The sequence below is a fragment of the Somniosus microcephalus genome, chromosome 4 (genome assembly GCF_052327205.1).
Source record: "Somniosus microcephalus isolate GS21.2 chromosome 4, FLI_Smic_1.0, whole genome shotgun sequence".
Lineage (NCBI taxonomy): Eukaryota > Metazoa > Chordata > Chondrichthyes > Squaliformes > Somniosidae > Somniosus > Somniosus microcephalus.
In genome coordinates this window covers 39417114-39430349 of record NC_140990.1, presented here as the reverse complement: position 1 = coordinate 39430349, position 13236 = coordinate 39417114, and the positions used below count along the sequence as shown (strand labels likewise).

Below are 13236 nucleotides of genomic sequence, written 5' to 3'. Positions count from 1 at the left end.
TCTGTAAATGAAGGAGAAATGGTGACTGGACAGGGAGCGTCTGTAAATGGAGGAGAAATGGTGACTGGTCAGGGAGCGTGTATAAATGGAGGAGAAATGGTGACTGCTCAGGCAGCGTCTGTAAATGGAGGAGAAATGGTGACTGGTCAGGGAGGGTCTGTAAATGGAGAAGAAATCTTGACTGGTCAGGGAGCATCTATAAATGGAGGAGAAGTGGAGGCTGGTCAGGGAGCGTCTGTAAATGGAGGAGAAATGGTGACTAGTCAGGGAGTGTCTGTAAATGAAGGAGAAATGGTGGCTGGTCAGGGAGCGTCTCTAAATAAAGGATAAATTATTCCTTATTTTGGAGCTTGGTTTGTGTGAATAAATATATCACTAATTTCAATTGGACTCTTTTCCATGCCCCAGCTCCTGTAAATACTGACTGTAAAGGGGCCAGACTCTCAGGAGGCTCCACACCGCTGGCTGCTTATGTGTCAGTGATCTCCCATCAGATTAATGTGCGTCTGCTGTGTGTGTTTTTAACAAAGTGTCCGAAGCAGTTCATAAGTTGGGGATTCAGTGATGTGGAACTGAACACAGTCAGGGTCAGCACCTTCAGGGGAGGAGAGGGAGGGCAACCAGTGAGTGTAGAACTGAACCCAGCCAGAGTCAGCACCTTCAGGGGAGGAGAGGGAGGGGAACCAGTGAGTGTAGAACTGAACCCAGCCAGAGTCAGCACCTTCAGGGGAGGAGAGGGAGGGGAACCAGTGAGTGTAGAACTGAACCCAGCCAGAGTCAGTACCTTCAGGGGAGGGATAGAAGTTGACCGAAAGGAAAAATGTTGGAGATGGTGCGATGGGTTTGGATTTTAGCACAGGGAGGAGGGAGAGTGTGTGGGATGGGGACTTACAGCTTTAGGGGAACAAGAGAGGAAAGAATGTTCCATAGAAACTAGAATTGTCTGTTCTGAATTTCTTTCCTGTACTTACAGTGATGACTTTAGCAAACTCCTTTTACAGGGTATTAGAAGGGGAGGATTTGCAGACGGGAAACTCAAACCAATCATCAGGTCAAGATCTGACAGTCACTCAATTCATCTGCACCTGAATATCATCGGCGTTTGAATGTGAAAGGAGAAATGTTTGTCTGTTCTGTCTGTGGGAAAAGATTTCAAACATCAGTGTGACTAGAAAAGCAGCGGGACACACACACCCCAGTGAGAGTGTTCCAGTGCCCTGACTGTGGAAAGAGCTTTAACCAGTTACACAACCTGAAAAAACATTGCACCGTTCACAGCGGGGAGAAACCGTCCACGTGTTCTGTGTGTGGACGAGGCTTCAACTGATCATCTAACCTGGAGAGACACAAGGACACCCGCACCACGGAGAAACAGTGGAAATGTGGCGACTGTGGGAAGAGATTCAATTACCCATCCCAGCTGGAAACTCATCGGCGCAGTCACACTGGGGAGAGGCCATTCACCTGCTCCGTATGTGAGAAGGGCTTCACTAATTCATCTCACCGGCTGAGACACCAGCGAGTTCACACTGACGAGAGACCTTTTCAATGCTCCAACTGTGCGAACTGTTTTAAAAGCTCTGAGGAACTCATTCAACACCAGCGAGTTCACACTGACGATAAGCCATTCAGTTGCTCTCACTGTGGGAAGTGATTCAAGCTGTCATCCAATCTCATTGTACACCAACGCACTCACACTGGGGAGAGGCCATTCACTTGCTGTATGTGTGGGAAGAGATTCACTAAATCATCAAACCTGCTGACACACCATAGAGTTCACACTGGGAAGAGGCCGTTCACCTGCTCTTTGTGTGGGAAGGGATTCACTAAATCATCAAACCTGCTGACACACCAGCGAGTTCACACTGGGAAGAGGCCGTTCACCTGCTCCGTGTGTGGGAAGGGATTCACTCAGTCATCCCACTTGCTGACACACCAGCGAGTTCACATGTGACTGCAGGGGTTGGATTCTGCTGTTCTTGCTGCTGTTAATCACATCCAGGACTGAACCATATTTATTCTGACAGTTGGGGTTTGTTTCTGCTGATGTTAATAACCCTATAACTGGGCTGGAGTTTAATATTCTGGATATATAACTGATTGTGTTCTCCGGGCTGCAGTGTCTCTTTAAGAACCGCTGTCTGTGATCTTTCCCCTTAATTCAGGGACTCTCATCAGAAATTTGTTTAGAATAAAATTAGACATTTTACTTCAACCCTTTAATAATCTTTGGTACAATTCAATGTTTGAAAAGTTCCGCTGATTAACATCTTCAATTAGAAAGTGCTGATTAATCCTTGCTGACAATTCTTACTGACCTGCACATTACACACAGTGGCACCTCCATTATCCATCAGAAAGAAGGGGAATGGGAATTGGTGGAGAATCGAGAGTCCCCAAATGTTGCTGCTCCCGTCTGGTACAGCAATCCCTTCAGCACAGGAAGGGAGACAAGTCCAATCCAAGTAATGAGCTGAGTATCATCAGCCCTTTGAATGTGAAAGGAGGAATGTTTGTCTGTTCTGTCTGTGGGAAAAGATTTCAAGCATCAATGTGACTAGAAAAGCACCGAGACACACACACCCAAGTGAGGGTGTTCCAGAGCACTGACTGTGGAAAGTGTAGTGTATGTACCCGTCTACCTTTAAGGGAACTATTGAATGTAACCGTTCACCTTTAAGAGGACTACTTTCGGGTGGCACTATTTGTTTGGCTTCTGTATACTGTAATACCGATGGTGACCACACCAGTATATAAGTGTTGTGGCATGATTGCTGGGGCAGAATCGCCTGAACCTCTGAATAGTAAAGACCTGTTTTGTTTGTTAATCTTGGAGTCTGTGTATTATTTACAATACAAACCACAGACTTTACAATGGCGACGAGGCCGATCGTACCCTGCGGCAACAGTAGTTCCTAAGCAACTAAGGAGCGTCGAAGTGAGGCACCCGCCCTCGTCGTTCTGCTGGGTGAAAACTCGAGGCTGCAGCGATAGCAAAGAGGAAGATTTTGGCATTGAAAACTTCCATCTGCAACAGGCACTGACGGTCCCTTCTGCCACAGTGAGGAGCAAGCCGATCGACAAGAGAGGCAAGGCTGCCACGGACTGTGAGTAAGGGAACAGTAAAAGAAAATAAGGAAGGAGTAAAACCAGAGGATAAGGGCGGTACGCTCGACCACGGTCGAGGGGGAAAGGAGCGAGACAAAGTCGGGTCCAGAGGCGCTGAGACCGGGAGCAGGCCGGGTGAGACAGAGCCGAGAAATCGGGAATTGGCCGAGAGCCAGTTCAGAGGCTGTAACTGTCCGCCGTCATCGCGGGTACCCGGAGCCGGTTGCCTGCCGCGGGAAGGAGAGCGCTGAAGCCGACGCGCGGGCTGGGGATCTGAAAGCCAGCGGAGAGCGCTGAAGCCGACGCACGGGCTGGAGATCTGAAAACCAGCGGAGAGCGCTGAGGCCGACGTGCGGGCTGGGGGTCTGAAAGCCAGCGGAGAGCGCTGAAGCCGACGCACAGGCTGGGGACCGGTAGCCAGCGGCCGTCGCCCGCGGGGGAAAGTGTACCCCTCCCGCCAGGGGAAGAAGCGGGAAACCGCCATTGCCGTGGGCGGGGAGAACAGAAGAGCGCGGGGAAAACCGCCATTAAAGTGGGCGGGGAGAGCCGAGAAGTGCGGGAAAGCCGCCATTTTTTGCGGGAAAACCGCCGGGGAAGAAGACAGAAGCGGGAAACCGCCATCTTAGAAAAACAATAATAAGTAAAGAAATACTTGTGTTGTACTCGAGAAGAGAAGAAGATGCCTAAGCGAGGAAATATTAATGAAAGCAATGCGGAATACTTAGTCGAACTGCGTAAGCTAGCGAAATACTGCCAGTTTGGAGGGAATTTGACAGAGGCGCTGCGGGACAAGTTCTTATGCGGCTTGGCCAAAGAAGGAACGCAGAAGCTACTTCTGGAAGAAAACGACCTCACACTGGACAGGGCTGTCCTCATAGCTTCATCGCACGAAGCTGCAGCGAAAGGAACGGCGGAAATGCAGCTAAAGGCGGCGGCACTCGGGGTGGACCAAATTACTGCATGCACTTCCAAATGCTACCGTTGTGGAAAGACAACGCACGACCAGAATCAGTGCTGGTTTAAGAACCAAGAATGCAGGAAATGTGGCAAGATCGGGCACATAGCTAAGGTATGCCGGTCAGGAGCAACGTACAACAATAAGAAGTCACCACAAAAATGGTACGGAAAGGTACAAGAGGTGACTAAGAAGAGTCTGAGGGAACAGAAGTTGGTCTAACACTCCAAATGCCAAAGGACTGGACAGTCTGAGAATTCACAACGTGAGCAATGAAGCTGACCGACAAACTATCTGGATAACGCTACAGATTGCAAAGGTCCAAGTAAAAATGGAATTAGACACCGGATCGGCGGTGACGGTCATGAATAAGCATGACTATAAGAAATTTTTCAAGCATATTCCACTACGGGATACGGAACTAGTACTACAGACATACACGGGGCACAAAGTATTCCCCATCGGAATGATAGAAGTCAAGGTGAGATACAAGGATAAAGATCATCACCGGTTGGACCTGTATGTATTGCCTGAGGGAGGACCACCACTTCTGGGACGGGAGTGGATCCGAAAAATAAAATTGGACTGGCAGTCCCTAAACACCATGACGGTGGATTCCGAAAAAGAGGATGTCAAACCTGAACGGTTGTCCAGAATATTGGACGAAGCTAAGGAGGTATTCCAGCAAGGACTGGGAACGCTGCGAGGTATTAAAGCAAAGGTTAAGATTGCAGAAAATGCAAGCCCAAAGTTTTTTAAGGCCAGATCAGTTCCTTACGCAATACGACCAGCTGTGGAGGCAGAACTGGAAGAACTTGAACGATCAGGGGTTCTGTCAAAAGTGGACTGGAGTGAGTGGGCCACGCCCATTGTTCCCGTCATGAAGTCCTCACCGAGTAATAAGCCTGGGGGACCGGGGAAGGTCCGTATCTGCGGAGATTTCAAGATTACTGTGAATCCGGTGCTTCACACGGTACAATACCCGCTTCCGCGGATTGAAGATATCTTTGCTTCGTTGGCTGGAGGGAAACATTTCATGAAAATAGATCTGGCTCAAGCATATCTACAGATGGAGGTTGAGGAAGAGTCACGCCAGTACCTCACCATCAACACTCACAGAGGCTTGTATCGCTACAATAGACTGGTCTTTGGGGTAGCTTCGGCGCCAGCAATTTGGCAGAGGGCCATGGAACAGGTGTTACAAGGAATTCCAAGCACGCAGTGCTACTTAGATGACATTTTAATCACGGGAAAAGATGAGGAAGAACACCTCACGAATTTGAAACTGGTACTCACCAGGTTGAAGGAGTATGGCCTTCGGGTTAATCGCAAGAAGTGTGAGTTCTTCCAAAAACGGATCTCATACTGCGGTCATGTCATTGACCGAGAGGGACTGCATAAGTCACCCGAAAAGATAGAAGCGGTTGTGAAGGCCCCCGCTCCAGGAAACGTATCTCAGTTAAGATCATTCTTGGGGTTGATTAATTACTATCACAAGTTTCTGCCGAATTTATCCACGGTACTGCATCCGCTGAATGACCTGTTGCGGAAAGAAACACCATGGAAGTGGAGTGAAGAATGCAAAAAGGCTTTTCGCAGGAGCAAGGAGTTGATTACCTCTGAAGAAGTGTTGGCTCATTTCAACCCAGCATTACCCCTTCGTCTAGCTTGCGATGCTTCCCCGTACGGAATTGGGGCAGTACTCTCGCACAGGCTACCAAATGGCTCGGAAAGGCCAGTGGCTTTCGCGTCCCGATCATTGACACCCGCGGAGCGAAATTACGCCCAAATAGTTAGGGAGGCCCTCAGTCTTGTGCGGGGCGTGAAGAAATTCAACCATTACCTACAATGTAAAAAGTTCACATTGCTGACAGACCACCAGCCGTTGGTGTCCATATTCAACCCAAATAAGGCCGTTTCCACCATGACAGCACAAAGGTTACAAAGGTGGTCCGTGTTACTTGGGGCACACCAATACGAAATTGAGTACAAAAGGTCTAAACAGCATGGAAATGCTGATGGGTTGTCACGCTTGCCATTGCCAATGGTAGAAGAAGCGAGTATAGTGGACCCAGTAGAGTTGTTCCATTCATCCATAGTGGAGTGTCTACCGATAACAAACTCAATGATTGAGAATGAGACAAGGAATGACCCGACTCTTTCACGAGTCTATGATGTAACGGTGGAGGGATGGCCAGCACAGAGCGACCCAACACTGCAAGCATTTGCACAGAGGAAAGAACAACTGTCAGTGTGTCGAGGAACCCTGATGTGTGGATCTAGAGTGGTGATTCCACCCAAACTCCAAAAGAAGGTGCTAAAGGAGCTGCACGAAGGACATCTGGGGGGAGTAAAGATGAAAAATCTAGCAAGAGCGTTTGTGTGGTGGCCAGGCATTGATGGAGACATAGAGGAGATCACGAAGAACTGCCTAGGATGTCAGAGGGTTCAGAACGCGCCACCCCAGGCTCCTCTGCATCCATGGGAGTGGCCCTCATCGCCTTGGCAAAGAGTACACATCGACTTTGCTGGTCCATTTATGGGCTCGATGTTTCTAATAGCGGTGGATGCCCACTCCAAGTGGCCGGAAGTAATTAAGATGACCACCACCACGACGGAAAAAACCATCGCAGTGTTAAGGACTATGTTTGCTCAGAATGGCCTGCCGGAACAGATCTGTTCTGATAATGGACCACAATTTGTGTCCGAAGAATTCAAGAAATTCTTAAAGAGCAATGGGGTTAAACATTACACGTCAGCCCCATACCATCCCGCCTCCAATGGATTGGCTGAAAGGTTTGTCCAGACCTTCAAGAAGGCCGTAAAGGCCATGAGTAATGAAAATATAAGTCTGCAACATAAGGTGGATAGCTTTTTGTTGGCATACCGAAATGCGACACATGCGGTCACAAATCAAACTCCCGCAATGATGTTCTGTAATAGACGCCTAAGATGCCGGCTGGATTTACTAAAACCAAACGTCAGAAGAGACGTAGAGAACCGGCAATTCCAGGGCATGAACGACAGGGTCACTAGATCTTTCCAGATCGGTCAACGAGTTTTGGCCCGGGACTACCGTACTGAGAAATGGCAGCCTGGAACTATTGGGAAAAGGCTGGGGCCATTGATGTACACCGTGGACATTGGAGACAATATAATAAGGCGCCATGTTGACCAAATCATAGGGTCCGCCACAAAGGGGCCACCGACTTCACCACCTTATCCGGGTAATGTTGAAACTGAGATACCCAGAACACCTACTTCCGATCTAGTGATACTGGAGTCAGCTGAACCTGACACGGCTTTTCAAGCCGAATCGACCTTGCCAGAAGCACCTCCTAGCCCGCCTGAAATGACAACACCACTGCGGCGTTATCCTGACAGAATCCGGAAACCCCCGGAAAGACTGAATCTATGAATTGTCTTACATAAACCTGTATATATGTTAGAATGTATGTTCACTATGGACTTAGTAAGTAATAAGCTAAAAAGGGAGGATTGTAGTGTATGTACCCGTCTACCTTTAAGGGAACTATTGAATGTAACCGTTCACCTTTAAGAGGACTACTTTCGGGTGGCACCAGTTGTTTGGCTTCTGTATACTGTAATACCGATAGTGACCACACCAGTATATAAGTGTTGTGGCATGATTGCTGGGGCAGATTCGCCCGGACCTTCGAATAGTAAAGACCTGTTTGTTTGTTACTTCTGAAGTCTGTGTATTTATTAACTGCACAACCCACAGACTTTACAGGAGGAGATTGGTGTCAGTGACTGTGGGGCTGGTTTATATCAGACAGGAGGAGATTGGTGTCAGTGATTGTGGGGTTGGTTTATATCAGACAGGAGGAGATTGGTGTCAGTGACTGTGGGGTTGGTTTATATCAGACAGGAAGAGATTGGTGTCAGTGACTGTGGGGTTGGTTTATATCAGATAGGAGGAGATTGGTGTCAGTGACTGGGGTTGGTTTATATCAGACAGGAGGAGATTGGTGTCAGTGACTGGGGTTGGTTTATATCAGACAGGAGGAGATTGGTGTCAGTGACTGTGGGGCAGGTTTATATCAGACAGGAGGAGATTGGTGTCAGTGACTGTGGGACTGGTTTATATCAGACAGGAGGAGAATGGTGTCAGTGACTGGGGTTGGTTTATATCAGACAGGAGGAGATTGGTGTCAGTGACTGTGGGGCTGGTTTATATCAGACAGGAGGAGATTGGTGTCAGTGACTGTGGGGCTGGTTTATATCAGACAGGAGGAGATTGGTGTCAGTGACTGTGGGGTTGGTTTATATCAGACAGGAGGAGATTGGTGTCAGTGACTGTGGGATTGGTTTATATCAGACAGGAAGAGATTGGTGTCAGTGACTGTGGGGTTGGTTTATATCAGATAGCAGGAGATTGGTGTCAGTGACTGGGGTTGGTTTATATCAGACAGGAGGAGATTGGTGTCAGTGACTGGGGTTGGTTTATATCAGACAGGAGGAGATTGGTGTCAGTGACTGTGGGGCAGGTTTATATCAGACAGGAGGAGATTGGTGTCAGTGACTGTGGGACTGGTTTATATCAGACAGGAGGAGATTGGTGTCAGTGACTGTGGGGTTGGTTTATATCAGACAGGAGGAGATTGGTGTCAGTGACTGAGGGGTTGTTTTATATCACACAGAATATACTAGTCAGAGTTGGAGATATATATTATATAATGTATCAAAGAATTGATTAACAGAATGGGGAAGCATCTCCCTTTGATTTCTATTTCTGACACCAGGCAACAGAAAAAGGTCATTACAACACGACATAAACAGACTCTTCAGGTGTGAGACATCAGACTTCAGAACAACACGTCTGCCAGCTCTGGCCACAAACCTCAGTACAGTCAACCTTTCAGCAGCTGCAGCCCTGATTAAATAACTAGTAGTTTAACATGTCTAGTAGAGCTTTTGTATTTATATTCAAAATAGGAAAAAATCTGCTGTTGCTGCTCATCAATATTCAAACAATGGGAATGGACACATTTAAATTCCAAGATATTTCACAGTTTTTTGAGGGTAGGTTTCCCTCCAAGGAGGACGCTCGTCCTCTTTGCCTGGTTCTCCTCCAAGGAGGTCACTCGCCCTCTTTACCTAGTTCCCCTCCAAGGAGGACACTCGCCCTCTTTGCCTGGTTTCCCTCCAAGGAGGACACTCGCCCTCTTTACCTGGTTCCCCTCCAAGGTGAACACTCGCCCTCTTTGGCTGGTTCCCCTCCAAGGAGGACACACGCACTCTTTACCTGGTTCCTATTCAAGGTGGACACTCGCCCTCTTTACCTGGTCCCCCTCCAAGGAGGAGACTCGCCCTCTTTGGCTGGTTCCCCTCCAAGGAGGACACTCGCCCTCTTTACCTGGTTCCTCTCCAAGGTGGACACTCGCCCTCTATACCTGGTTCCCCTCCAAGGAGGACACTTGCCCTCTTTACCTAGATCCACTCCAAGGAGGACTCTCGCCCTCTTTACCTGGTTCCACTCCAAGGAGGACACTCGCCCTCTTTACCTGGTTCCTCTCCAAGGTGGACACTCGCCCTCTTTACCTTATTCCCCTCCAAGGAGGACACTTGCCCTCTTTACCTAGTTCCCCTCCAAGGAGGACTCTCGCCCTCTTTACCTGGTTCCACTCCAAGGAGGACACTCGCCCTCTTTACCTGGTTCCCCTCCAAGGAAGACACTCACCCTCTTTACCTGGTTCCTTTCCAAGGCGGACACTCGCCCTCTTTACCTGGTTCCCCTCCAAGGAGGACACTCGCCCTTTTTACCTGGCTCCTCTCCAAGGAGGACACCCGCCCACTTTACCTGGTTCCCCTCCAAGGAGGACACTCGCCCTCTTTACCTGGTTCCCCTCAAAGGAGGACACTCGCCCTCTTTGTCTGGTTCCCCTCCAAGGAGGACACTCACCCTCTTTACTTGGTTCCCCTCCAAGGAGGACACACGCCCTCTTTACTTGGTTCCCCTTCAAGGAGGACACACGCCCTCTTTACCTGGTTCCCCACCAAGGACGACACTCGCCCTCTTTACCTGGTTCCCCTCCAAGGAGGACACTCATCCTCTTTACCTGGTTCCCCTCCAAGGAGGACACTCATCCTCTTTACCTGTTTCCCCTCCAAGGAGGACACTCATCCTCTTTACCTGGTTCCCCACCAAGGAGAACACATGCCCTCATTACCTGGTTCCTCTCCAAGGTGGACACTCGCCCTCTTTACCTGGTTCCCCTCCAAGGAGAACACTCGCCCTCTTTGCCTGGTTCCCCTCCAAGGAGGACACACGCCTCAGTCCATCTCCACCACTCACACTGCACATGCTCAGAGCCCACTCTCGTGATGAGCCGGCGCACTTGGATCGGGTTGTCATTGGTGGGGCCCATTCTACCGCATCGCAAATTCCGGGTAAAGAATTGAAACCCCGAATTGGTGAAGAGAAAATTCATTTATTTGTCGTCCGATTGTTATTGGGCCATTTCTCACCACCTGTAGTGCTGAGTCTAAGTTGCCCCAGTGACACCAGACGGGAGCAAAGCCCATTCAGGCAAGTACCCCAGTGATATTAAACAAACAATAACCGGTTACTTGGGTTTATAAACAGAGGAATAGAATATAAAAGCAAAGAGATGATGCTGGAACTTCATAAATCACAGGTTAGGCCTCAGCTGGAGTGTTGTGGACAATTCTGGGCCCCACACTTGAGGAAAGGTGTAAAGGCCTTAGAAAGGGCCCAGAGGAGGTTTACCAGGATGTTACCCGGGATGAGGGACTTCAGTTATGAGGAGAGTTTGGAAAAGTTCGGACTGTCCTCCTTGTTACAGAGAAGGTTCAGAGGTGACTTAATAGAGGTTTTCAAGATGGTGCGAGATTTAGATAGAATAAATAGGGAAAGAAACATTCCCTCTGGTGAGTGGGTCAATAACTAGAGGTCAAAGATTCAAAAATATTGTCAGAAGATCTAGAGGAGAGATGAGGAGAAATGTTTCCACTCAGAGAGTTGTGGGGATCTGGAACGCTCGACCTGAAAAGATGGTGGAAGCTGATTCCGTTAATAATTGTAAAGCAGAGTTGGACGGGAACTGGAGCAACTGACAGGGTTACGGACAAAAAGTGAGGATGTGGGACTAAACACGACGACTCTTTCAAAGAGCCGGCACAGGCACGACGGGCCGAATGGCCTCCTTCTGTGCTGTAAGGTTCTATGAAAAACCCGCGGGTTCACTTTTCACTCCGGCCCGAATCTCAACAAAGCGCCAATCCCCGGGACAGACAGGAAGTGAGTCAGGGAGCGCCTGTAAATGGAGGAGAAATGGTGACTGGTCAGGGAGCATTTGTAAATGGAGGAGAAATGGTGACTGGTCAGGGAGCATTTGTAAATGGAGGAGAAATGGTGATTGGTCAGGGAGCATCTGTAAATGGAGGAGAAATGGTGACTGGTCAGGGAGCGTTTATCAATGAAGGAGAAATGGTGACTGGTCAGGGAGTGTCTGTAAATGAAGGAGAAATGGTGACTGGACAGGGAGCGTCTGTAAATGGAGGAGAAATGGTGACTGGTCAGGGAGCGTGTATAAATGGAGGAGAAATGGTGACTGGTCAGGGAGGGTCTGTAAATGGAGAAGAAATCTTGACTGGTCAGGGAGCATCTATAAATGGAGGAGAAGTGGAGGCTGGTCAGGGAGCGTCTGTAAATGGAGGAGAAATGGTGACTAGTCAGGGAGTGTCTGTAAATGAAGGAGAAATGGTGGCTGGTCAGGGAGCGTCTCTAAATAAAGGATAAATTATTCCTTATTTTGGAGCTTGGTTTGTGTGAATAAATATATCACTAATTTCAATTGGACTCTTTTCCATGCCCCAGCTCCTGTAAATACTGGCTGGAAAGGGGCCAGACTCTCAGGAGGCTCCACACCGCTGGCTGCTTATGTGTCAGTGATCTCCCATCAGATTAATGTGCGTCTACTGTGTGTGTTTTTAACAAAGTGCCCGAAGCAATTCATAAGTTGGGGATTCAGTGATGTGGAACTGAACCCAGTCAGGGTCAGCACCTTCAGGGGAGGAGAGGGAGGGCAACCAGTGAGTGTAGAACTGAACCCAGCCAGAGTCAGCACCTTCAGGGGAGGAGAGGGAGGGGAACCAGTGAGTGTAGAACTGAACCCAGCCAGAGTCAGCACCTTCAGGGGAGGAGAGGGAGGGGAACCAGTGAGTGTAGAACTGTACCCAGCCAGAGTCAGTACCTTCAGGGGAGGGATAGAAGTTGACCGAAAGGAAAAATGTTGGAGATGGTGCGGTGGGTTTGGATTTTAGCACAGGGAGGAGGGAGAGTGTGTGGGATGGGGACTTACAGCTTTAGGGGAACAAGAGAGGAAAGAATGTTCCATAGAAACTAGAATTGTCTGTTCTGAATTTCTTTCCTGTACTTACAGTGATGACTTTAGCAAACTCCTTTTACAGGGTATTAGAAGGGGAGGATTTGCAGACGGGAAACTCAAACCAATCATCAGGTCAAGATCTGACAGTCACTCAATTCATCTGCACCTGAATATCATCGGCCTTTGAATGTGAAAGGAGAAATGTTTGTCTGTTCTGTCTGTGGGAAAAGATTTCAAACATCAGTGTGACTGGAAAAGCAGCGGGACACACACACCCCAGTGAGAGTGTTCCAGTGCCCTGACTGTGGAAAGAGCTTTAACCAGTTACACAACCTGAAAAAACATTGCACCGTTCACAGCGGGGAGAAACCGTCCACGTGTTCTGTGTGTGGACGAGGCTTCAACTGATCATCTAACCTGGAGAGACACAAGGACACCCGCACCACGGAGAAACAGTGGAAATGTGGCGACTGTGGGAAGAGATTCAATTACCCATCCCAGCTGGAAACTCATCGGCGCAGTCACACTGGGGAGAGGCCGTTCACCTGCTCCGTATGTGAGAAGGGCTTCACTAATTCATCTCACCTGCTGAGACACCAGCGAGTTCACACTGACGAGAGACCTTTTCAATGCTCCAACTGTGCAAACTGTTTTAAAAGCTCTGAGGAACTGATTCAACACCAGCGAGTTCACACTGACGATAAGCCATTCAATTGCTCTCACTGTGGGAAGTGATTCAAGCTGTCATCCAATTTCATTGTACACCAACGCACTCACACTGGGGAGAGGCCATTCACT

The 13236-nt window shown here is 48.8% G+C and overlaps 2 pseudogenes across 1 annotated transcript in view; one reads left to right on the top strand and one right to left on the bottom strand.

Annotated features, from left to right (window-relative positions):
• Positions 1–2204, top strand: part of LOC147118681 (uncharacterized) — a 109384-nt pseudogene extending 107180 nt beyond the window's left edge.
• The window catches only part of LOC147118680 (uncharacterized), a 96733-nt pseudogene that overhangs the window by 15793 nt on the left and 67704 nt on the right, over positions 1–13236 (bottom strand). The gene's annotated exons all lie outside the window — the stretch shown is intronic.